This window comes from Myodes glareolus, chromosome 1, assembly GCF_982192425.1.
Source record: "Myodes glareolus chromosome 1, mMyoGla1.1, whole genome shotgun sequence".
Taxonomy (NCBI): domain Eukaryota; kingdom Metazoa; phylum Chordata; class Mammalia; order Rodentia; family Cricetidae; genus Myodes; species Myodes glareolus.
The window spans coordinates 40,637,791-40,664,075 of NC_142026.1; the positions used below are offsets into that span (position 1 = coordinate 40,637,791).

A 26,285-nucleotide genomic window follows, 5' to 3' on the forward strand; every position below is an offset into this window, starting at 1 on the left:
AAAGATGAACTAAAACTGAAGATCAGCCATTAGCCCTCTTCTGTGGATGCTACTTTCTCTTGTTTAATTCTTTCAAAAATATATTTAGAAAATTTGAGATTGTAATATAACCTCCTCATTCCTTCCTTCCCTTTCCTCTCTCTAAACTTTTCCATATATGCTTGCTTGCTCTTGTTCAAATTCATGAGCTCTTTTCTTGTCTAATTATTAAGAAATACAAGTTGAAGAAATATACAGGGGAAATTTAAAAGAGATAATGCATACTCTCCATTGAATATGTTAAAATGTGAGACTGGCTTTTTACCGGTAAATATTACTAAGTATGACTTGACTGATCATGTCACTTCAGATAGAGCAATTCCCGGCTGTCATAACTAATTATGTTAGATGTCATTGTTCTAGTCCCTTGTCAGTAGGAAACTCAGCTTCATAGGCTTCAGCTCTTTACCTACAGTGACATCCATGCAGAGAAAGGACAGATTTTCAGTGAGCTGCCCAATAAATTCTCAGGAACGTTTGGGAAGTATCATTATAGTTAAAAAGTCATTGTTATTTCTAGCATAGATTTAAAAGCAGTTTGTTCTTTTAGTAAATAAAGCTATAGTAAAATGATTCTTGAATTCATGCTAATATGAGGAAACTCTGTAAACAGAGACTGAACTTTCATTTCCCATCCACCCAGACCTGATTAATCACACAGAAACTATATTAATTACAACACTGTTTGGCCACTGGCTCAGGAGTATTACTAGCTAGCCATTACATCTTAAATTAACCCGTTCCTATTAATCTATGTATCTCTACAAGGCTATGGCTTACCAGTAATGTTCCAGCATCTTTCTTCATTGGTGGCTACATAGCGTCTCTTTGACTCTGCTTATTCTTTCTTTATAACTCTGTTCAAATTTCCCTCCTGGCTTTACCCTGCTAAGCCACTGATTCATCAACCAACAAAAGAAATACATATTCAGAAGGGCATTCCTCATCAAAATTCCATTTTATCTACTTCTTGATGTACTTGGTTTGTTGCTAATATGTATTCTCCAAGAATCTTATTGTTTGGGAATATTCGTTTGTTAACCAAGATATCTGCAATCTTATTGAAGAAGTTACTCTAATATAATTAAAAATAAAGCTCAAAAAGCAAAGAAATTAAGTTAGTAAACCATTAGAATAAAGGAATGTGGATGTAGTTATTGGTAACAGACTTAGGAAACAGTCTTAGGTTAAAGTAAATGCCAAAAATGCTATGTGCTCCTAGATATATAAAGATGAGTGCCGTCAAATAAAAAGGACAAACAGGAGAGTGGATATTAAGTGATAAGACGCTGTGTTGATTTATTTTATGTCAATTTGACACAAACTAATATTATATGGAAGGTTTCAATTGAGGAGATGCCCCTACCAGATTTAGCTGTGGGACATGTTATTGATTATTGGTATGGATGGGCCCAAATCTTTGTGGGTGGTACTACCCTGATGTGGGATTCCCTTCTGTATGCTGTGAATATCATTGGTTAATAAAGAAACTGGCTTGGTCTGATAGGTTAGAGTAGGGCTAAGCAGAGAAAACTAAAGGGAATACTGGGAAAAAGCTTGGCAGAGTCAGAGGGAAGCCATGCAGCCCCGCTGGAGACAGATGCTGGATGAAACATTGCCAGGTAAACCACAGCCTTATGGCAATACACAGGTTAATGGAGATGGCTTAATTTAAGATATGAGTTAGTCAGAAATACACTTAAGCTATAGGTCAAACAATAGCATTGGTTCTGTGTCATTTTTTCTGGAGTCTGGGCATCCAGGAAACAAACAAGTGACCTCTCTTACAACACTACCCATGATCTGGTTGTCCCAGGTTCACAAGAAATCAAGTGGAGGAAGCTATGAGGCACAAACTAGCAAGCAGCAACCCCCACCCCCCATTTTTTCTGCATCAGCTCTTACCTTCAGTTTCCTGCCAACAGTTTGAGTTCCTGCCCTAAATTTTCAGTAAGGTGTAAGATGAAATGAATCCTTTCTGCCTCAAATTGTGTTTGATCATGATGTTTAATTGTAAAAGTAACTAACTAACTAAGATAGATGCCACTTTCAGATGCTTTTCATTAAGATAACATAAATTTATAATTATCACACATTAAAGAAACATTGTAATCTCTAATAGTGTCACAAAAGAGTATTTCTGTCTGTTTGAGGAAATACTGCACTGCTAGGCAACTCCTTGTGTTCAGAATCTCAGGGAGCAGAACTGTCGATTGTCTTGGCTGAAACATCCAGTTCTGTGCAGGACTGAAAGGCAACAACTTGAAGAAAGTAAATGACACAGGTCTGACTTGCTGATTGAAGGCACTTTTAGAAAGAGAGATTGAGGTCTTTCAGGGCAAACACTTCATGACTGCGGTAAAGAGGTGCAGGCCCTTTGCCTCAGAGATGGGGCCCTTAATCACATTTGTTACAGGTAGGTTGAGTTCAACTCCAAGTTTATTTACTTACCCTTAGCAGTATCTATCATGGATCTGCCACAGGCCAGCTTTGTGACCTTAAGCTAATACTTAACCTCACTGAGGCCTTTCTCTACAGCACGATCAATACATTTCCTGTTCTTTTTAGGTCTTAACAGAGATTCCTGGGAACAAAGAGCATAGTTAATGTGAAGTTGTTTCAAGCTACTTACAAGAAAGACACATTGGATAATGAAGATTATCGCTATTATTAAAGGCATTGATTATTATTAGCTGTGTTTTGAAATGAGCAATGCCAGTCAGGGTTTAAATTACTTACCCAAAAATCAACAAAGAATTGGCTTAAATGTTCATGATGATTGTGCTAGAGAGCATGCAATGTTCTGGTCGAATAATCTCTTAAAGATTTCCCTAAAAATGACCTCAAACAGGTGGGTTGATTGATCACAAAGGAAAAACCTTCCTTATTTTTAAAATTTTAAAGATATTTTAAAAATTGGCATTGAGAGTGCTAAAAACAACATATTCTGTTAGAGGCTGGTTTTGGTCAATGACAGCTGAGTCCCTACAGGCTTTCATCACATTTTCTCACACATCTACCACCCTCCTACTTCTGGTTTCAACCACACACCATTGTGAAATAACTATAAAAGATGTGTGTTGAACAACACAAGTCAACGACGTGTATATATGTAACATTCCTTTCTTTCCAAAGCCTAATAAATACTGTTTTCTGTTCTACTTGGTGATAAGACTCAGAAGAATAGAGGCAATATCTTCATAGACAAATACCTTAGTACTTTCAGACAGTTTTGGGAGTGCTACAATCAATATTTGACATGGTCTGTGTCTACTTCCAGTCGAGAAGGCTTGCTTTCTCTGCTAGTTGTGTGCACAAAATTAAAGCCAGAGGTATAGGCTCAGCCCTGCCTTCTCCTGTGAAAGATTGTATGTTTTTCTGTGGAGCTTGGATGTTTATATGGAAGGGCGTTGCCTCTTCTTCTAACCCTGACTGCCTGTACCGCTCAGTGGAGCTATTCTCTAAATGCTGCGTCCCTTCTGAAGTCCTTGAGATGGTATGTTGTTCTTGAGGGTGTTCTCTCTAGCTCTCTAACATCAGAAGTCCTATGGGGAAAGTATGGACCATCCATCTCTGTTATCACTACCACTTTCCTTTCATGCAGACCACACGGATGCTTTTTCTCTAAAGCCATACTCTTTAGTTTTTGTTTTAAGAGTTTGATTCCTTGGGAACTACTAATCCTCGGCAATTGGTAGAGAAAAAAGAAAATGCTTCTGCGTTTAGCCTCCCAGTGTTACCATTGAATAGATGCATTTTTTTAAACAAAAAAAAGCTTTAAAGACTTGTTTTCCCATCCTCTTTGATTTCTTAAAAGAATATTTAAGAATTTTATCATAAATGAAATTATAATAAGTGCAAAGTAGGAGATAAAAGATCTAAACTAATCAATTATAAACAATAGCTAACACTTTTACATACATATTTTCTTCCACAAAATTTATCTATTTAAAACATCTAAACATATTCATATATTTATTTCCTTCCCTTAAATCACACAGTAGATACTGTTTCCATCATTTAAGTAATGTAGGATCTGTCCCTAAGAGAAGGTTCCACATACATAATAAAAGGCTTGAGGAGGTGGGGGGTGCTCAAATTCATCAAATTATTTACTTTTTCTGATACACAAAATTGTTTCAATGCCTGGCATTCCTCTTTCATGGTCAGCATCTAAACCTAGTTTTCAAATGTGGAAATTCTTTTTGCCTTATAGCCTTGGTTAGGGCATGTTTACTTCCCCTTATCCGAAGTAAAAATATTAGTGTTTCATTTTTCTAGTGCCTCTTGCCACTGTGTTATGGACACGCGGACTAAGTAATGCCCAGACTGATGCTCCAGCCACAGCATAGATATTTGAGAATTTGTCTCTTGCTCCATGCACAGCTAAAGAAAGGTTGTACTTGAGGGTACTAAGAACAGTGTTGCCAACACGTACCTACACCCAAGGTTCTTGGCTAGCAGCGCTAGTGGAAGACTCAGCTCTCACTGCCCTGGGGTAGCAGCCATGGAGTCTTTCTCAGTCAGTTTGGTTTCCTGATTCGGGGCATTAAACCTAGGTATATAGCCAACAGTTCGTTGTTAAAAACTTTGCTACATATCTGATATCTCCCTTATATGCTTATAATAAAACTCCCATTCAAACCTACAACCATTTAGTTAGTGTAACCATATTTTCTTCTATCCCAAAGGCATAGTTTCTGTGTTTGAAGTCTTCGTATTTTATCAAAGAACTAGTTAATTTTTGTATAGGGTATGTTTTACAAAATATTATATATTATAATACTTTCTTATGAACTCCTAACACACGTGCACATACACCAGATTTCATGTTTATTCTAGTGTAGGAACACACATTATGTGCAGTATTGTCCCTCAAGTCATGCCCACTGCCTGATTCAGAATAGGCAGTGAATATTTATTGGAAGGACTTGAGAGAGTGATATAATTTTATACAACACTTTCCTCAAACTTGATTGGTACTCAAGTGAAAATTTCAAGAGAGGTTACTCTGCAAGATTTACATAATTTCTCATTAACCTTTCAGTATTTATTTGGCTTCTTACAAAGCCTCTTGTTCCTTATTAATTCCATTATTCCAACATTTTCTCACCTGTCCCTGAATACATTCACATAAAACTGCGTATAACCCATTTTTCCTACACAAGAAAATGGCCCAGATTCTACTATTGTTTTTACCTTTGAAACGTTCTCTGGGAAGTCATGGTATTAATATCTGGAAATTTAAAGAAGTTTATACTTTCTTTTCTCCTTGATAATAATACATTTGGGCTATATTAAGTTCATCAATATAGAGAATAATTTTTTATTTGTCAATGACATAACTTATGCTTAATATTTTCAATATTATTTGTGGAAGAGAAGTTTAGATTGGATTTAGCCATGTCTTTAACTTCCTATGCTTAGAGCTTGCCTACCAAAGTTCTAAGGTACAGTCATTACGCTAGTCTGTCATGTGAAACTCTATTTGTGTTATCTTTCTCAGCATTCTGAATTTCAAGCTGTGAAATATGGGGGTTCTATTTTGTAATACTCTCTTTCTAGAACCTACTCTTTATTTTTCAAAGAGAACAAGGCCTGTAGGGAAAGAAAAGAATGGGGATAATAATGGCTCCATTTTTACAAGCACCCTGTCAGGTTTTTGTGATGTAACCTCTGCAAATCTAAGTAAAGGCAGGTGAGAAAGACCCAGGGGCTCCATCCACACAAGGCTGCCCTACATGTACCCACTGTTCCATCTAACCCTAACTCTCTCTTAGTCTTTTAAAGGAGAAAGAAAAGGACATGAATAGTTCCTGTCTGTTGTACTGCAGACTGGAGAGAATAAATCAGAGAGGAAATTATACGTCTGGGATTTGGAAAACACTCATTATAACTGATCATAGAACAAATTGGCATAGGCTCGTGCTATGTGCTGGCCTTACAGTGATTTAAATATATAGAACGAGCCAAGGACAAGTAAGGGCATGACCTTGATTTCCAGTCTATTCCTTTAAATATCTTTATGTGATTTTTAAAATACATTTGAGCTCTTTTAAAAAGAAATAACCAACCAATGCTTTTACTCTAGAAAGTTACTATGTTAAGTATTATATTCCACAAAGATATACCTTTAAGTTATATGCAATTTAGTGGGGGAGGAGATGTCAGAGAATATCAAATTATAATACAATATGAGGTTTATTAATCATTGGTAGTTTATATTATGTTATTCTGAGATACAAATAATTATAAGTAATTAATAATAGACTTTTTTTCAGCTTCATGGTGATTCTATTATCTGGATTTTATGAAGAAGGAAACTGAAGCTTGGAGAAGTTGGACCACATGCTTAAAGCTAGAGTGTTATTAAAAAGGGAAAAAATTCAATCATTAAGTCTGCTTTCTAGCATGTATACTACATTCATCTACTATATTAGATAGAAGTGAGAGGGCAAAAGACACTACATGATAAAAAAAGGTGCATTTCAGAGATGGAATTATCTATGGCCTGGGATTTATATGTTCCTTTGATGCTGACAGTATATAAAGTTTTCTGCATGGTGCTTTGAATGGTTGATATATATTTAAAAATTTTATATCAATTTCCAGAAGTTAAAAAAGGGCTCACTTTTATACAAACAGAGGTTAAATTAAATTAAAAACCCATGGGCCAATTGTAAAAATAATGCAGATTATGAACAGAACTAGCATTTCTCAAGATTTGCCTTGTGATGGTTTTGGGAATTCTGAGGTTGAGCTGTATAACATGCTTAAATATGTAGATGCTTACACAGAAAGGATGATCAAGGCCTCTCTTTCCTATGTGCCTTGTTTTACAGACACAGATACATTGAGCCATACAATAATTGTACCTGCTCATATATACACAATAATACACATATAAGGATTATAAAGATTAACACGCTAACATACACTTGTACAGATAGATAGACAAATAGGTGTGCATACACGTGCACACATGCATGCATGTACACACACACACATACACACACACACACGCACACACACACACAAACAGCTTTTCCCTTTACACTGTTTTATAGCTTTAGGAAACGGAATGAGCCATAAGGTTGCCATTCCTTCAGCTGTAGTTAAATTGTTAGGTAACATTTATATCAAAAGATACAGGTAGCAACATTAGAGAGCTAACTTTTCTTCAGGAAGACATCCTGGGCATCCAAAGGGTTGTAGGCACACTAAGGATTGAAGGAAAGACCATTGGTGCTTACAGAGAGATAACTGCATCTTCGTGATTTCCTGCCATTTAATGATCCAGCTTTCCAAGTTTCTTGGCCTCAACTGTGGTCTCCAGCAAAGTCTCCTGTTTTCATCCATTTATATTAACTCTGAGTGCTACCTCCCTCAACTCTTCCTCCAGATGGAGTGAGGGAAATAGAGTATTAAAGGATAGCTTTTTGAATAGGTTATTAAACAGGCATCTTTCAGAATAATAAAGGACAATTTTGGAACTGTGCTTGAGTGCACTTGACTGCATCATCTTTATGTCCAGTGAGCCTCACTGAGCATCTGTTTGCCACACTTCATTGTACCTGAGGTAGTTTCCAATCCAATAATCCATTGCAATTTATTTTATGCTAGGCAAATGACTGCTTTCTAGGTTCTAGAGGCATTTTTTTTCCTTTTGTATGTATGCTGGCCTGGAAGAATATTCTATTCACATTCTAACAAGAAGCAAATATCTAAGACTCCCTCCCATTCCTCAGCCATCCCTTTCTTTAAAAGATCAGATATTAGAACAAAGTAATCTGTAGTAAGTATGCAAATCTTTATGATTTAGCGTGAGCAAGGTACTTCAATGCATAAAATATGCCTTTAAAATCCTGGAAGCAAAATAGAGATTTCACAGGTGTTGAGTCTATTTTTCTCTCTTCAAATATAACTGCTGATTTCAAATATGTAGATATAGGACCCATGCCCAATAAAATTACTGTCCTGCAGGTGCATAATAATAAATAAACATGAAAGTTTGCAAGAATACACAAGGCAGACGTGAAAACAAGTACTGACAGTTTTAGAACTGAGATGTATAGCCTGGGGTGCATTGGAAAGGGCATAGATATTTGGAGATTTTATGCTGGAGCCAATAATTTCAATATCGTGGAGAACTTTTTTCCTTCTCTCACATTGCATTTAGTCATCCTTTATGTCCTTTGTACATTGAGCACCTACTGTGTGCCATTTACAGAAGCAGGTGCTGAAAGTACAGACAATGTGCATTTTTACCAGGATAGCATAGAAAAGTGCTGAAGACTGTGAAGATTAAACAACATAAGTATATTTTTTCACAGTTCTGAAGGGTATAAATCACATACCTGACTTGGCCATCCTGAGGCTGTCATTTTTCCTAGCTTTGGCATAGCTTGTTTATTATTACTTCTGTGCACACACACTCTGGTAGCTCTTCAGCCTTTGGTAAGAACATCAGTCACATTGGATTTGATACTACCCACTATGTGATTTCGGCTTATTGACCTTGGCCAAGATCCTATTTCCAAAGACAGGCATGTTTAAGATAATAAGATTGGCATGCCAACAAACAAATTTTTTTAGTGGGGGAATAATTTAGTTCAAAGTACATCTAAAAATAAGGGACTGTCTTGGGGAAGCTAATGATGTAATGGGAAAAAAGATGCTTATGATGTATTGCGAAGTGAGAAGAGATAAAGAAGCAAAACAGAAAATTTGAATCAATACATCAAGGTTGCCGTGATACTTCTTAATTTAATTTCTCAGTGTTTTTTTCTTCTGAAATGAAGTGTGTAATGTCTGGAATCCTTATGAATTTGATAATCTGTGATTCTCACTAACGTGTCTAAGCATATGAAAAATGAAGACAGGGACTGCGACCGGGAAAGCGGATGGCAGACCCTCCTACCCCAGTGTGCAGGCACTACCTCCATCAATTTTTTCACTTGTCTGATAATGGGTCTTTGTTGGCATATGTTTTCAAGAGTTGATGATTTGCCGTCCTTAAATCAACTTCGAGGTTTTTATTCTGAAAGAATGAATAGTAATCACAAAATAACACATTCTCTAGAAGCAAAAACATATTCTCAAACACAAATTTGGGAAGACACTTTGTTGCCAGAACTGAAGTCATCTTTTCCTGAATACATTCCAAAAAGGGACTACCACCGAAATAACAGAATTTCCTAATATGGAAAAATCTCAAAGTAAATTGGTATGTTGCACATCTAGTGACAGATATATAAGGCTGGTTCTCATAAATTGTGATTCTTCTCTGTGGAAATGAATTTCCCTTTTTCCTTTCACCTTTTATCCAGTGTGAAGTAATTTAAAAATCCATTAACACATATTGCCATGTTAATTGGGTGATATTCTTCAAGGTCAAGAAACTATCAATAGATATTGAATAGTGACTATAAATAAACTCATCACAGTAATTAGATTTGTCAATTAAAATTGAGAATGGCTAACTCTTTATGACTGGATTAAAGGTGGATCACTTTGGGAAAATAATTTTCCTCAACATAATGGATGAGGATTGGGTTGGTGTTCTCATATGTGAGTCTGACCACGAATGAAAGGAATCTGTGAATTTAAAAACACCTACAGATTCAGAAACTTTTGCAGATATTAACAATGATAGATCATCTCAAAAATGTATTCAAATAGTAAAATTCCAATGTGACATGTATCAAGAAAATACTGGACTACTAACACCTAATATTTATTAAGAACTTGGTCTATGCTGGGCTGTACACTGAAACTTTAAATGCACCATCTCTCTTATTCCTCATGAAAACTGCATGAGGTATATAATTATCTTCTTTTGCAGGTAAAACTTTTTCCAAGGTCACTCAAACTACTAATAAGTGCTGAAGCTAGATTAAATTTAGGTCCATCTGACTCCAAGACTAATGCTCTCTGCACCTCTCTGCATGTGCATGACTAGATAAATATTTTAATTAGTTTCACTTTGTCCACTACTTTCTCATGTGAGAAGGTTTCTGGTGACGACCACTATAACCCTTGGTTTTAGTTTTCATGCATTTGGAAAGACCATTCCCAGACTGCAAACATTGTCTAGTTTTCCATTTATTAATCTGGAGGTTAGATGCTGTATACAAATGTGTAAATACTGTGCTTACTATTTTCTTGGTTGGAGAGGGCTATATATTTCCCCACATTTTTCTCCTTAGAATGTTAAATAGTCTATTGCATCCTTAGAATTTCATATATCATCCTTAGCATCATTGATATGGCTATACTGTTTTTTCAAACATAATTTGTTGTAGTTAGGTAGGTCATTGGGAGACTGTGTCGAATATGTGGGTAATAGCTAAATGTAACACAGTAAACTTAGATCAGTTTTAGTTTATTGAAATATCATATCCAAGAAAACAAATGCTGATACCTGACAATATGATGCTGGAGGGAGAAGTTTATACTTTCTGTTATAATTGTAGCAGAAAAATCTAGAGTTTATAATACGCTAAATAGGCAAAGGCTGTATCCCCAGAAAACTCTGCAATGAGCAAAGTGCCAGTGCTTAGAGTGTCCTTAAATGCCAAGAACCAATTTGAGCACCATATTGAAATTTTTTTTGATGTTGTTGTTGTGTGCTCACAGTCTTAGACTCTGTGTGATACAGAAAAAAAATCAATGGAGAGAATCTTACACTCTGTATTGTATGATATTATTTCTTGGGAAACTTCAATAAGCATCTCTTCACCCAGATAGGGAGCTGACAATAGACCAAAGTAAGAGGACTATCAATGGTTCAACTTGGTCAATCAATGTGTTTTTATTTCTCGTGGGAACATGGGTGCAGGTGGGGGGATCACTTACAGAAGCAGAACTGATTCAAAGATAGTTGAATCACCAAAATCTCACTACAGTATGGGTGTCAGCTCACAAGCCATTGCCATATGGAGTGCAGTGTACAACCTGCATATAAAGCAGTAGGTGAGGGAGTGGTTCCCTCCAGATAGCTCACTGCACCTGAGCCTCTTTCTGGCAGCTCAGCTGACATCCAAAGCAGTGCCATTTGGCTTAATGTCTCTCAGCAGTCCTTAAAGTTTATATGTTTGAGAGGAGGGAGGCACCCAGTGAATCTGATTAGTGTCGACAACTTCCTAAATAGGCTGCAGCATTCCATCTTGTCTATTAGGTTATGGTTTTTATTGCTGTGAAGAGACACCATGACCATGGCAAATCTCATATGGAAAACAATTAATTGGGGTGGCTTGCTTTCAGTTTCAGAGGTTCAGTCCATTATCATCAGAACATGGCAACATGCAGGCAGATGTGGTGCTGCCAACATCTTGGCTTGCAAGACGCAGGAAGCGACTGGGTGGTATCCTGAGCATAGGAAACCTCAAAGCCCACTTTCACAGTGACAGATTTTCTCAAACAAGGCCATATAAGTTCCAACAAAACCACACCTCCTAAAAGTGCCACTCCCTATAAACTCATGGGACCAAATACACCCAAACTACCACACAGCTCCTCTTGGAATAGCCTGTTGTTTCTCCCTTCTTTGCAACAACCTATGTCTTAATCATCTTTTCTCTTAGAATAAGCTACTGTTTCACTCTCTCTTTAACATTCTGTGTCTTACTAAGTTTTATTCCAAGATAGACCATTTAAATCTCATAGGAAACTGTTACTGAACAGATATTCAAGGTTTAATAGAAGAAATCACCATAAAAGTATTTCAACATTAAAAAATAATTACATTATTAATTAGACATTATTATATAAATAAATGGAACTATATGCGTATATAAACTATACATGTTTATAAATTTGAAACAGAACTAAAATGACAGTTTCTTTTATTGACAGAAATGTTAAAACATTTTCACAATAGATAATGTTAAAGCTAGATGATAAAATATGGGGTGAATTTTCTAGGGAAATTATAAGGGTGAGTAGACAGTGTTTATTAGGTAACTAAGTGCAAAGAAGCCATCTAAAAGCAGGATATGATGGGGCATAGTGACAATTATCATGTATTCTGTAATGAATTGAATATTTGCTGTATGTATTTCTGAAAACAAGGCTGCAAAGAGTATATTGTGCTGAATTTGAATACTATGTCATCTGGTAAAGAATGTGAACTATTTGCTGGAAACTGGGAACAGATCAGTATGGACTACACAATACCAGCTTTACCTCAATTATGTTGAGGGAAGCAAAGGATTTTGAATTAAAAATAATAAGCATAACTAAATTGTGAAGTGGAACCAAAAACCAAAATGGACTTATTGTTTCCATGTCTATTGGTTGAAATAGAAAGAACAAAGGAAAGTTAACACAAATGTGGAGCTGTCGAATCTTCACTGATGGGAAAGACTTCTCTTTCAGAGAAGAGAAGCCGTAACGGTTTTCTGTGAGTACTCTGCTCATCCTCCAGTCTCTACAACCTTCTACCTCACTTGGATTTCAAAGTCACAGCTTAGGTTTTATTGCTTTTTACTGCTGAGTAGGATTCCATTGTGTAAATGTACCACATTTTCTTTATCAATTCTTCATTTGAGGGGCATCTAGGTTGTTTACAGGTTCTAGATATTACAAATAATGCTGCTATGAACATAGTTGAACAAATGTCCTTCTAGTATGATTGAGCATCTTTTGGGTATATGCCTAAGAGTGTTATTGCTGGATCCTGAGGTAGGTTGATTTTCATTTTTCTGAGAAAATGCCATACTGATTTCCAGAGTGGTTGTACAAGTTTTCACTCTCACCAGCAATGAAGGAGTGTTCCCCTTACTCCGCATCCTCTTTAGCATAAGCTATCATGATGTCTTTGATCTTAGCAATTCTGACTGATGTAAGGTGCTATCTCAGAGTCATTTTGATTTGCATTTTCCTGATGGCTAAGAATGTTGAACATTTCCTTAAGTGTCTTTCAGCCATTTGAGGTTCTTCTGTTGAGAATTCTGTTTGGATTGTATTCCATTTTTTAATAGGATTATTTGGTTTTCTGTTGTCTATTTTCTTGTGTTCTTTATATAATTTGGAGATCAGTCCTTGGTCTGATGTGGGGTTAGTGAAGATCTTTTCCCATTCAACATGCTGCCTTTTTGTCTTATTGACTGTCCTCTTTACAGAACCTTCTCAGTTTCAGGAGGTCCCATTTACTTATTATTGCTCTCAGTGTCTGTGTTACTGATGTTATATTAAGGAAGTAGTCTCCTGTGCCCATGCATTGAAGGCTACTTCCCATTTTCTCTTCTATCAGGTTCAATGTGGTCAGATTTATATTGAGTTCTTTAATCCATTTGGACTTGAGTTTTGTGCATGGGGAAAGATATGGCTCTATTTTCATTCTTCTACATGTTGACATCCAGTTATGCGAGCACCATCTGTTTGAAGATACTTTCTCCTTCCCATTGTATAATTTTAGCTTCATTGTCAAAAATCAGGTGTTCATAGGTATGTAGATTAATATCTGGGTCTTTGATTTGATTCCCTTGATCAACCGGTCTGTTTTTATGCCAATTCCAGACTGTTTTCATTACTGTAGTCCTAAAATAGAGTTTGATGTCAGCGATGGTGGTGAAATTTGTATGCAGATGGATGGAACTAGAAAAACACATCCCGAGTGTGTTAACCCAGACCCAGAAAGATGAACATGGTATGTACTCACTCATAAGTGAATACTAGCTGTAATACAAAGGATAATGAGCCTATAGTACGTGACCCCAGAGAAACTAAGTAACTAGGAGCACCTTCTCCACTATTGCTTAGGATTTTGCTGGAATCATCCTTGTGGATTTCAAGGAATTTCTCTAGTGTTAGGTTTCTTGCTAGACCCATCATGTTCCCGCAATAAAGATATCTCTTTCTTTGCTCTCTGTCTCTGTCCTTCCTCCATTTGACTCTCCTGCTCTCACAAGTTCTTCCCTTCCTCTTCTTTCTCCTCCCCTTCTGGCCCCCTTTCTTTCCCCAACACCATATTTTCAATTTTCTCAAGAGATTGTTTCTATTTCCTCTTCTTCGGGGGATACCCACTGAAGCAGTTTACCTGAGCCAATGCGTGCTCACCAATTCTGACCAGACAGGGAAGGAACCAGCATAGGACCAAACTAGACCCTTGAAATGTAGGTGACAGTTGTATGGCTGGGGAAGACTATAGGGCCAATTTTTGTAACCCATTTTCTTTGTCCTGATGCCTTACTCAGCCTAGATATCGTAATGAGGGCCCTGGTCCTTCCTCAAAACAATGTGCATTACCCTCTCTGAAGAGTGTATGTGCTGTTAGACAATGGTTTGTACCCTGTCACTTATATTTTAAGTAGCCAGAAAGGAAGTAGAGGAGGGTTGACCAGGCAGGAAGTTTAGGCATGGCAAAGGAAATCCTGGGAAGAAGGAAGCACAGTCTGCAGCCATGATCCAGCCACAGAAGAAGCAAGATGTGACTGTCTCTCTGAAAAAAGTACCAACCCATGTGACTAACATAGACAAGAATAATGGGCTAATATAAGTTATAAGAGTTAATAAAAAAAACCTGAGCTAATGAACCAATCAGTTTATAATTAATGTAGACCTCTGTGTGATTCTTTGGGATTTAACGGGTGGGACAGAAAACCACAGTCAACATGGATGTGGGGTGAGGTGGGGGGAAGGTCAAGGGAATAGGAGGAGGAGAGAGAATGAGAACAGAACTTGGACTGGCATGTAAAATGAAAAAAACACATTTTTTTGTTTTTGTTTTTTAAAATAAAATAAAAATAGAGAAATAGCAACAGGTTGGTTGCTCCTGTTTCTGAGTTTCTTAGATACAGGGTAATGTGGTATGTGACCTTGTACCTTGCTTTTTTAAATTAACCTGTTTGAGACATTATGAGCATTTGAGTAAAGGAGTAAAGGCTATTTCCATTACCTATTACTCACTGTATGAATGCACATTTTATTTATAAATTCTACATTTGGCTACCATTTAGGTAGCTTATAATTTTTATCATTATAAATTGTTATGCAGTAAAATTGTTTTTTCATAAATACATGAATGTATATTTAAGAACCATTTTACTTTAGTTTAGTTTTCCAAAGTAATTACATAATTTGCATTTGGAATAACAGTGTGCTAAATTTTAGTTGTTTTCCCTTCTTTCTAACTTTCAAAAATGCATTTTAAATACTAGCACAGTGGGTGTTTTATCATAACTGCTTAAACTTTTAATTTTATTTTCAAAATAAATTTTTTTCTCCTTTTTGAAATGTTTTATTTTTGTTATTAAGGCATGTTTCTCATGATATAGCCCTGGCTATCTTAAAACACATTATGTATACTACAGTGGCCTCTGTAATTGTTCCTTCTACCTCTGCCTGACAATTATGGTGATAATTTGTATGGGTTAGTATGCCCAACTACAGAGTGATAATTTTAATAATTTCTCATCACTTATGTATTCTTTTTGCTCATGTGTTTGCCCATGTATGTTTGAAATTTTTTGTTTTCCTTCTATGTATTTGTAGAAGCTCATTTTGTGCTCTGGTTGCTAGTTCTATTCCAATTGCCTATATTGAAATGTCTGTTTCCCTACTGTTTGGCCACATGCACATTTTAGCAGGTATAGGTACACAAATAAGATTCTTTTCATATCAAATCACTTTGTATTATGTCACAACCAAAAATAAAGGCCTTGTTTAGATACAGCTTATATATTTCCCAGATGATCTTGGTCTCAAACTCTCCTCTCCTAGAAGATGGGGGTGGATGGAGTATGGGATGAATATGATAAAAGTACTTTGTTTAAAATATTCAAATAATCAATAATTTGTAATAATTTGTTACAATCAAAACAGTCAAAATATTTAAGAAGCAATGAGCAATTGAAATGCATAGTATTTGTAAAAATGCACACAGAACCAGGAATACAATATTCTGGTTAAAGAATAATTTATTAATATAAAAGACAAAATTTAGAGTCTACAACAGAGGAATAAATGTATAAATGAACTTATGGCAGTACTTTGGGACTGTTTGGTAGTTTCCAAAGGAAGAGGCGGTAATTAGGAAGCTCTGCCCTTGGAGGTTAGTTACTAGGTTCATGTCTCAAGTTCAGGATGGAAAAGTTCAGTCAGTCACATAGTTCTTAGTGATCAGTGGTCACCTCCTCCACCACACATTGGTGTCTTCAGTGTGGGACTTTCCACTCTCAGGCATCTATGAAGTGAGTGTCACAAGGTGGCTCCAGTATGTGCAATAAACAAATGTGCCCTTCTACTTTAGAAAACAAAAAGGAAGCTTTTCTTTCTAATAGGCTTTGCATATATATTGAAAATCTTGTCTTGAGAGACTCTGCCTTCTTCTTGTGGCCTGAACTTTGACTTTTTTTTATACAAGTAGCTCACAAGGAAGCTGGAAAATGAGGTTTTGCTTTATTCCTTCTGTAGTTCACTCTTATGAGTTTTTTAGAGTATAGAATGCAAATAAGTCTCAGATATGGAAGGCTCATCCTGAGCTCAGGAAAAGATCTTTTTGTTGCTTAAGTTTCTCCGCCCCTAGCTTCCAAATGCTGCTAAACTCAGCAGATTATTGCAAGCAAATTTCTTCTTTTTCTCATATTTTCTGTGTGGGGACTATGTTGACTTATGCAAAATATGACTTGCTACTCAAATATTCTCTATTCCTATAGCCAATTGATTTTGTAAGTGTTCTCTTGTTAGGGTAGACATTTTTGCCCATTGGAGAGTAAGCTTAGAGATATCAGGTGCATTTACGAGTTCCTGACGACTTCTGTTTTCACTTTCCTTCCCCATTTGAACACATAGTGCTTTGATAATTAGAAAGAACTATGGTGTGAATTGCATTGTATTTATATCCTAACATTAATACAACGGAAGCAACAACAAATGGTGTCATTGCTGAGGGTTTTATTTTGTGATTCACTTGGATAGTCTCAACGTTTGCCCTGTGTGTACAGGAATAGCATTGTTATGAGACCACAGCGCAAACAGCCAAATAGGAGATGAAAGGAAGTGAGGTGAGAGGATTGCAGTCAGAGAGGCATTTCCTGTCTGGATTTTCAAGAGACTGCACTGCAAGGAGCTGTGTGCTGCCTTTGGGGGCCACTGTTGTCTAAACCACAGTCAGAGAAAGCTAAAATGATGTAACTAAATAAAGAGGGTGTGGGGTGACAAGGGAGAAAAGCATTTATGCTCTGGGCATTGCCTAAAAACTGTAGTCAAGGTGAAAATAGTAAGGCTGCCCTTTGTCAAGTTTTCTGAAACATGCAGTCACCCCTTGATTAAGTAAGGAAGCAAAGCTGTGGATAATTAACAGCATGGCCAGTTCTCTGCCCTTGTCTGTTCACACAGGCAAAGACAGAGGTTGTTTACCCATTTCTTTTTATTTACTCCCCCCCCCCAATCTTGCATGATGCTTCCTTCTCTTTCTTACTGATTTCACATAATAGAAGAACTTGGAAGAGACATTTTTGCCTTCCACTCACCACATCTTCTAGCCTCTTGCGTCTACTGGCATAAGTTCTCTCCCTTAGTCACTGTGGAGGCAATGGGTTCCTTGATACAGTCATAAATAAGCCTCCTCTACCATGACCTACTCTAGTATCAAGACTCCATACCCTCTGGCCTATTCAAGGACCTTATGCTGGCAGATCTCTCCCTTCCTTCTTGATCTGCTTTTGTTCAATTGTTTCCAGCATTGCCCCATCTTACAAACAGCAATGAAGTACTTTAAAATTCCCTGCATATTTATTTGCTCTTCTGTAGAGTACCTTTCTTAGAAATGGCTCCTCTGTGTGTGTCATGGACCATCTTTCTTCCTATTTATCTTTCAGCCCAGTAACAACCTTGAAACAGTCTTTTATGGGAATACATCGGGTCATCAATTCTAAAATTTTCTCACTCAAGCTTAGTATCATTTCACCGGAGTAAGCACATTCTTATTCCTCAAACATATTTAAACTGGTTTCTAGGATGCCTCTTTATCTTGATTGACATCACAACCACAATCTCTCCTCAGTCCCAAGTCCCCATTGCCATTATATTTAAGTGTGTTTTTCAACTGCCTATCATTATTTTCATTCGCATGTATTAAATTATTGCATCCACACCAAGGAATTCTTTGCCTGGAGACTCTCCCTGTATTTAAATAGCTCCTCCTTCATTTTCTTAAGGTTTCTGAGTTGAGTCTTCTCCCACAAAAGACTCCCCAGTTGTATCATTCGACCTAGAAGCCAAGGAGGAAACTTAACCCACCCTTCTTACCCTCTAACCCATTTGGATAACCCTAAAACTCTGAGCCATGTTGGCATGTCAACCAGTGGTGTCATAAGAAGGCTTTGTTTAGGCGACCTCATTGTTTGGGTGTCATGGGTACAGCTTCCCTGTCACATATAGCAGATACTATCCAGCGTTACACTATACTGTATTTTTAAAAATGTCTTCTTTGCAAAGCCCATCCAGAAAAGCAAGCACGCCATGAGCAATCCATGTATGACTGACCCCTTTATCCATATCCTCAACTTGGATCAATAGCTATCATGCTGTGTATTTACTTGTGAAAACTTAAATGAGAATGTAACTTTCTGGAGTCAGTCTTTTTACCTGACTCATTAATCCCAGCCTCTCAAACAGCACCTGGCGCATAAAAGGTGCTGAGTTTGTTTACTGAGTGGATGATTGACAGGGAAGAACATAAATAACTTTTTATCTTGCTCGAAAGTTTTAGAAGCTGGTTTTGCATCATATTTGGGTGGCATAATAGCAAGTGAGAGAAGAGAAATGTGTAGGATCTCAATTCGGCTTGGGGGCCAGAGGCCAGTTGATTGAAATCTAACGAAAGTTTTGGAGAGGGACTTGTGCTCTGCATGATGAAGACATGTGCTTGGTTCCCAAGGCTTCAGAATAACATATGAGAAGTTATCACATGCAAGTGGGTTGCCCCAGAATAGTTTTGGACAATAGAAAATAAACCCAAAATGTGTTTGATAGGAGAAGCTCTTTTTAGTTTGGAGTATTTAATGTTGTCATGAGCTGTAACGTCATCAATAATGGGTATTAAAAAAAAAAGAAGAGCAACTATTTTTTTTCTTGGAAAATATTTCTATCTTACAAAGAGAGGCAGGAGGAAAAAAATAACCACACATGTATTTGAAAATCAACAGCTGCAATGTGATGAAAATCAAGCAATGAGGGTTTTAATTAAAATATTCTAATTTCAAACCTCCTGTCTTGTCTTTTCCTTTGGAAAGAAGTTTTTAATGCAAGATTTAGTTTTAATCATAATACTACTGTAAGACTTATGGGACAGCAAAGTGGGGAGTTATTCACCAACTTATAATTCAGTTTCTATATTTTTATTTTAAGGCCACTAGACTGGTATAAAGTTAGCAAATACTTTTCTTTTGGAAACAACAAAGATAGCCTTGGCTGCTAAATGAATGAGCACTTGAGGCCACTCTTACTGTCAGAAACAAAGAGACCTGAAATTGACAGGTGCTGATTTCTTTGGGCTTAGGAAAGACAAATGTCACCAATTGGTGCTATGATTTGTTGTGTTTCATTTTAAAACTTTTGTGACCATAAATGCCTATTCTATTAAATATAGCCTCTGCAAAAAGGGATATTTATATAAAAGATGTTGATATATATTCTTTTTAGCATATTCTTTTGGAAAATCTGAAGGCTTGGACTCTATTTCTTCTAAGGGTGCTGGGACTTGCATATTACGATATTTCACATTGTAAGCAAGTCATGACAATCAGAATGTACTGCCAACTTACAGAGACAGTGGTGTTGCCGTGCAAGTGCACACAAACACTGGCACAGCCACAGTGAACAGATACTACAGAAATTAAGCTTTAATTTAACGAAAAATATTCCCCACAGCCTTCTTCATTGCCTTTGTCTCCTAAAATATCTATAGGAAATATTTTCGCATGCAGGAAATCAAGAACTTTGCAGATTTTTCCAAGTAACAGTTGAAACTGGATGATCTTGTTATCATCTCACTTCTTGGTTAAACAGCTCAACGGTACTTTCTAAGTTAGAAATGTAAGAATGGGACATTAGGGGATATAGAGAGATATTTACAGCTAATTCAAACTTAAGCAAAAAGTTAACCTATGGGAATGCAATGTGCTTCAATTTGGATTTCTTAGAATATTTATTTCTGGCTTCCTACCTAAAATATACTGTGTAAAGAAACCTTACAAATACATGTATTTGGTATGTTGACACATTTTTTTTTGCAGGAAAGTATGATGCAATGTTACGAACTACTGTCAGTAATTTTGAAGTCCCTTTATTATTTACAGTCTAAATAAACCCAGGAAAGAGATATCATCTTGTGGCAATAAACTTATCCATTTCACATAACTGATAAAATGGGTTTTGTATCTTTCTTACACTTTTTTAAGCCTCTCTGAATATGTCCCCTAAATTTTTATACTCTTCAATGGAAATCATTTAAATAGGTCTTTGAATGTGCTTCAAAGTGGAGTATCCCATGTATAATTCTGGAGTTAGTTGTTATGGCTATATGATCTCAACTCATATCCTCTGATTTTATGATCTTCTATTTAATCAAAGGATTCCTTGTTAATCTAGAAAAGTATGATGTTTTTAAGCATCAGTTAAATCTTTTTATTAATTCTATGACCCATCATCTTGCTTAGTGATTCATTCTGCATACGAACTCACAGTTGACTGCCTGCTTTCCAGGTGCTAGGATTCCAGCCTAGGTGCATGATGCCACGCCCATTCTCTTTCTCTCTTTTGTTTTACTTTATAATTTATGTGAAATCTATAATTATCATTGCCGTTCTCTTGTTGTTATTGTTCCTCTTTTTAGGTGTCACTCTTATTCTAGAGCAAGTAAAGAGAGATAAGCCAGACTTCACCTTCTTGACAAAGTTTGTTGTCAGCCCAATACATAGCAGGAAGTTAAGTTGCTGACTGGATTTACAAACTTTGGTTTGCTTTCAAACTCTGGCCATATTGTCTGATTATAGTCTGTATTAGGTTAAGAGTTTCTTTGCTCAGTCTTTTTCCTTATCAACCTTTTAAAAAATGTTTTCATACCCACCTCCTTATGCTTACTAAAATCAAGGTAATTATGCCATGTTCATAGCTCACAAGCTCTAGTGCTGTTTGGTGGCTTGTTCTCTTTGACAAAGCAGTCGTCTAGTTCTGGCAGAGTTCATTCAGGTTTCTTTCATTCAAGGTTCTTTTTGTTTATTTAATTTTCTTATCTCTAGTAGGTTACTACTTAAGATTTAGTTTCAAGATTTAAATTAGTGCATCTATTAAGTGGTTCTAATGATAATTTCTTTGGTATCTTAGTTGTTTTATTTTGGATATTCTTTTAAGCATTTTCCTAGACTTCTAAAACTTTAACATTTTTAATACCTCATATTAGACAGACTCCATTTAATGTTGAAATTTTTTGACAATTGCAAAATCCCCAGTGTCTAGGACCATAATTTTTCTTCACACTTAGATTTACTGAAACATTTAACTTGCTTTTTATTGATTTTTTTTACTCTTAGAGATTAATATTTCTGAATGAAGGACATGTCAGGTTGATTGAGATAATAAAAAAAAAACTAGATCTGAGTTGTTGTGACGGCTCAGTAAGTAAAGGAACTTTTTGCAGTGCCTGAACAACTGAAGTTGATCCCTGAATTTATACAGGTAGAAGGAGATAACTGGGTCAGCAAAATTGTCCTCTGACCTCCAAACAGGTGCCCTGAACAGTGGTGCTGAGTTGTGGGTGGTTAGGTGTGGAAGACTGGGTAGGAGTAAGACATGGAAGACTTCGCACAGTATGTGCATGGAACATTTTCAAAGTTTTCAAGACAAACTCCCACAAACTCCACAGGTATTTACAGTTGCCAGAGGAACCATTCTCATAACCATCAACCCTCTCCAGCAACTGTTTTCTCCTTTATCCTGCTGTGTAGGAGCACTTTCCAATTTAGGGTACTTTAACTGTCAGAAATATCAAAAAGAGCCTGTGCACTTTAGGCAATCTTTCTGAACCCCTGTCCAGAAAACACAGGAAGAACAATTTTGAAGCAATCTTTGTTTTGCCTCCCCATTGCCCTTTCACCCGAGATATAGCTTTCAGCTAATTAGCGCGTCCTGGCATTACGACGAGAATTCTACTGTGCTCTACCAAGAGAGGTAGACTGGGCAAGGTCACACAACTGCAGCCTTGCTGGGATTTATTTGTAAAAGCCATATTTTGTTTAGATACTTGACACCTAACATTTCATTTGTCCAAGTGCGCAGGATTACAAGTTTCCAATGAACTTAAACTTAGCACTTTACCTACAGGTCAGCATCTTTATTCTCTGCCTGCCTGTGAGAGTCTGGCAGTACCTATTCTGGCTTATAATAAAACCCATTGATAATCTCTGCTTTTTAAATGCTGGGGGGAATAATATTAATTATCAGCACACAATCACCTTGACTTTTGTATATAGGCACTTTACTTAAAGATTAAAAAGGCAGTGAAAGAACAAAGACCTACTCAACATATTATCATAAAGTGTGCCTTGGTGACAGCAAATCAGAGGACACTTCTGTTAGACCTTCAGAGTTGAATGAAGCCAATTAATGCACAATTACTGGCAACAGTGCTGTATTTGAAGGTTTTTTTTTACAATGAAACTTTTAAACAGGATAATTGTAGACATCTGCTTTACGTATTTTAGCCGTGACATAGCCAGTGTTTGCTAAGATCTTCTGAGCTTTTACAGTTTTGCACAAAAGGGCATATTGGCAATTCTGTTTTGCTGTATAATAGGCAGACTGCAGAACACTAAGCTAGAATTCAGCATTGTTATAGAAATGTTCAATGTCACCAGCGCGATTGACTTGTTCCACCTGGCTCTCAGACATTTGTAGAAGCTAAACATATGTACCTTAATTGCAAAAATGTAGGCTTAATGAACATGCAGGCGTTATGTTATACCAAATGCAACAATCAACATGATGGCAAGCTACTTTAGAGCATGTCACAATGTTTGGCTTTGAAGAGGCTTGCCTCTGGCAATGTTTCAGAGAAGAATGTGTTCCTTGCTTTTGCCGTCCTGTGAGCCAATAATAAAGTGTTCAGCATATGAAGCTGGTATTTATTTTAAATTGCTATGTCAATATTTTTGTTTAAAAGCAAGCTTGATTCCTTGTGTGGACTTTGTTGAAGCTCTCTATCACTGCTTTTTATTTGAGTTTGATTTAGTTGCTTTTCTCCCTGATTTTGTGTTTTGCAGAATGGCTGTCTTGAAAGACTTCTGATTGAGATGGGGAGGGAGTAGTAAAGTTGCTCTGTTAATTGCAAAGCCTGGAATGTGTTTAAAAGGAGAAAACCATCGTGTGCTGAAGGCATCAGAGAAGCGACTGCAATTAAGCTGTGTGTGTTTTGTGACCTTGGACTTTCTCAAAATAGCCACCATAACTGGAGTTCTGAAAGCTCTGGATTCAAATGTCTCAGAATGACCACACCAACAAAGTGTCCTTGCTATTATTGAGTTATCTCCAAGCCCAATGCCCATGTAGAAAGCCAGAGACTCTGCTTTTGTTTTCAAAGACATGAATGGAATTATACTGTTATGGGATATTGCAGAAGCAATTCAGTCATGATGTGATGTCAAACCTAATTTTCTCACCAGTGGAGGGGATGCTTTACTTACTGCAGATACAATTGTTTTGTAGATGCCACAGACATTTCCAACAAATTGTGAGCAGTTTTGCTCCTGGATTTTTGCAATATGTCTCTATGTGAGACATATTTCTGTGAGGGTGATAAGAATGGTCTTTTCATAAGACAAGAAAAAAACAGGATTCATCATCTATATACACTGAGCTAAAAAGTACTGTCTTCCATAAATTAAATTGGACATTTTGAAATGTTAACACAAAAAGCTATTTTGCTTTTGGTAGTCAATAAGGAAGTGGGGATTTTAGGTAATTAAGTTCTATGAAGTCAGCATTTCTCATTTGAGACCCATTAAGAGAAGTATAGTAAACAAAGGAATAAGATAAATACAGAAAGCAAGTGGTTAAAAATGTTCCTTGTATATGGCAAGGAATATAAATGATATATTCTGAGGCTTTGACACAATATAAAGTGTTATTATTCAAAGTATATTTAATCTACACAAAGGTTGAGTTTTGTGGAAACAGCGCTTAAGCGTTAAGCAGTAGTTTTTAATCGTGTCTGTTCTTTAGGCCAAATTTTCTTCAATGTATTTTTTAGATCCTCCCTCCTGAAGTGAGGCCCAGGTACCTCCACGAAGCATAAATGCTTAGTAAATGCAGAATTCTATCTCAGTTCCAGAGATTGAACCAGAAGCTGCAGTCCACTGAGATCTGAAGCACCTTTCCAACACATCATATCTTGAGCAGTTTGGATCTGGGTAAACTGTCCAAAAGAAAGGTAAGCTATGTCACAAAAAGTTAAGTGGACCTGCAAAGGCCCAAACTTGTGCCTTTCCGAAAACATAAGAGGGAAGTGATGGATACACCAGAGACGGTAAACGCCATGCATGCTCTAGCTCTGTACAATGCAGCAACAGAGAGGAACCCTGAGAGTGGGGTTGGAGTTGAGCTCAGCACTACTTTGCTTCTGAGATTTTCCTTCCATTTCTCTCTTGCATCTAACGTAAATGCTATTCTTCTGTCTTTTCTACTCATCTCTTAGCTTTGCTCTCTGCTTCCTGTGTACAGTTTCCTTCCTCCCTCCCTTCAAGAAACCCTCTAAAAATTATAGCATAAGCTTTAAAAATTACCTCAATGTGCTTATTTTGGTTATTTCCCTCTTGAACTAGTATCATTTCCTTAGAAAATTTCTAGAACCCTGTGTTGTGTATATTAGCTTAATGTATATTACATTTGTTTTTGCTGTGGATTATTTGTTTAACGATGCAAAGATGTGTTGCATTCTTTTATGTAGCATTTGCTTAACTCTGTAAAGCTGTGCTACTTTTCCTGTCTAAAACACCTTATTGGTCTAATAAAGAGCTGAACAGACAATCGCTAGGCAGGAGAGAGAAACTGGTAGGGCTGACATGCAGAGAGAACAAATAAGAGGAGAAATCTAGAGAAGAAGGAGGAGCAAGAAAAGGAGAAGGAGAGGAGGATGCCACAGACCAGCCATCCAGCCACTCAGCCAGCCATGGAGCAAGAAGGAAAGAAAGATATTTAGAATAAAGAAAGGTAAAAGCCCCAAGGAAAACCATACTTAAAGAGAAATGGGATAATTTTAATTTTAAAAAGCTATCTAGAAATAAGCCAAGCCAAGGCTGGGCATTCATAAGAAAAAATAAATCTCCATGTATTTATTTGAGAATTGCGTGGCAGGTCCCCAAAGAACAAAAATAAAACCAACTGCAACCCTGACCAGGTCTATAGATATACCAGACTCGAAACAGGACTGTTTATTCTCATTGTCACAGACATTCCTGTTATCTTTGGGACCGCATAGCTGATGATGCATCTACAGACCTAGATTCTCTTTTATATCAATTCTCAGCTAAAGACATCAGATCTAAAAGTACTTTAATCCAGTTCTTCTGGGCAATGAATAGTTTATTGGGTTCCCAGTCAATAGATGTCTGATATGATCGTTTAAAAAGTTCCTACCACAGCATTGCTCTGTGGAGCTATAAAACTAAGTTGCATGTGTCCCTTTGCAGGGGTGACCATGTTTGACTTTCTGATGATCTGTACTTCTCTCATGAAACATTTAATTATCAGTCAGACATCTTTCAGCTAGCCAAAGCATAGTGGAGTCTCAAGCTCATTTTCTCTTCAGCTTTCCTATAACACTTATGACATTGAAGTAACATCTATTGTTCTCTAGTGTTAATGTACCATTAAAAGACACATTGGTTCATGATTTAAAAAAAACATTTTTTTCTAAGAATGAAATATATGATTTCTGGATAATAAACGTTACTTATAATGTATAAAAATATTCTTAGTGATGGGTAAGAACCTTCACGATACAGTGCATAGTATAAGGATGAATGAGTCAAAAATGGTCTTTAGTGAATCTGTAATAGCAGTAGTGTAGATAGTAATGTTATTTCTATGAAGTAACAAGTGACAGGAAGGACACCAAGAGATTATAGTAGGAATAATCCATATCTGATTGTTATTTGTGAACAGGTCCAAGGAGAGACCACATCTGAGGAGCACAGAAACAACATTGGGAAATGGCATTCCCATATCAGAACACAGTAGGGATATAC

The 26,285-nt window shown here is 36.7% G+C and overlaps 1 long non-coding RNA gene across 2 annotated transcripts in view; it reads left to right on the top strand.

Annotated features, from left to right (window-relative positions):
* Positions 1-26,285, top strand: part of LOC125405535 (uncharacterized) — a 133,966-nt gene that overhangs the window by 106,900 nt on the left and 781 nt on the right. The window contains exons 3-4 of one of the 2 annotated variants that reach the window (XR_007233600.3): positions 23,304-23,443; positions 24,290-24,469. This is a non-coding gene — a long non-coding RNA (uncharacterized LOC125405535). The remainder of the gene's footprint in view (positions 1-23,303; positions 23,444-24,289; positions 24,470-26,285) is intronic. The other variant, XR_015003866.2, reaches the window with a different exon arrangement.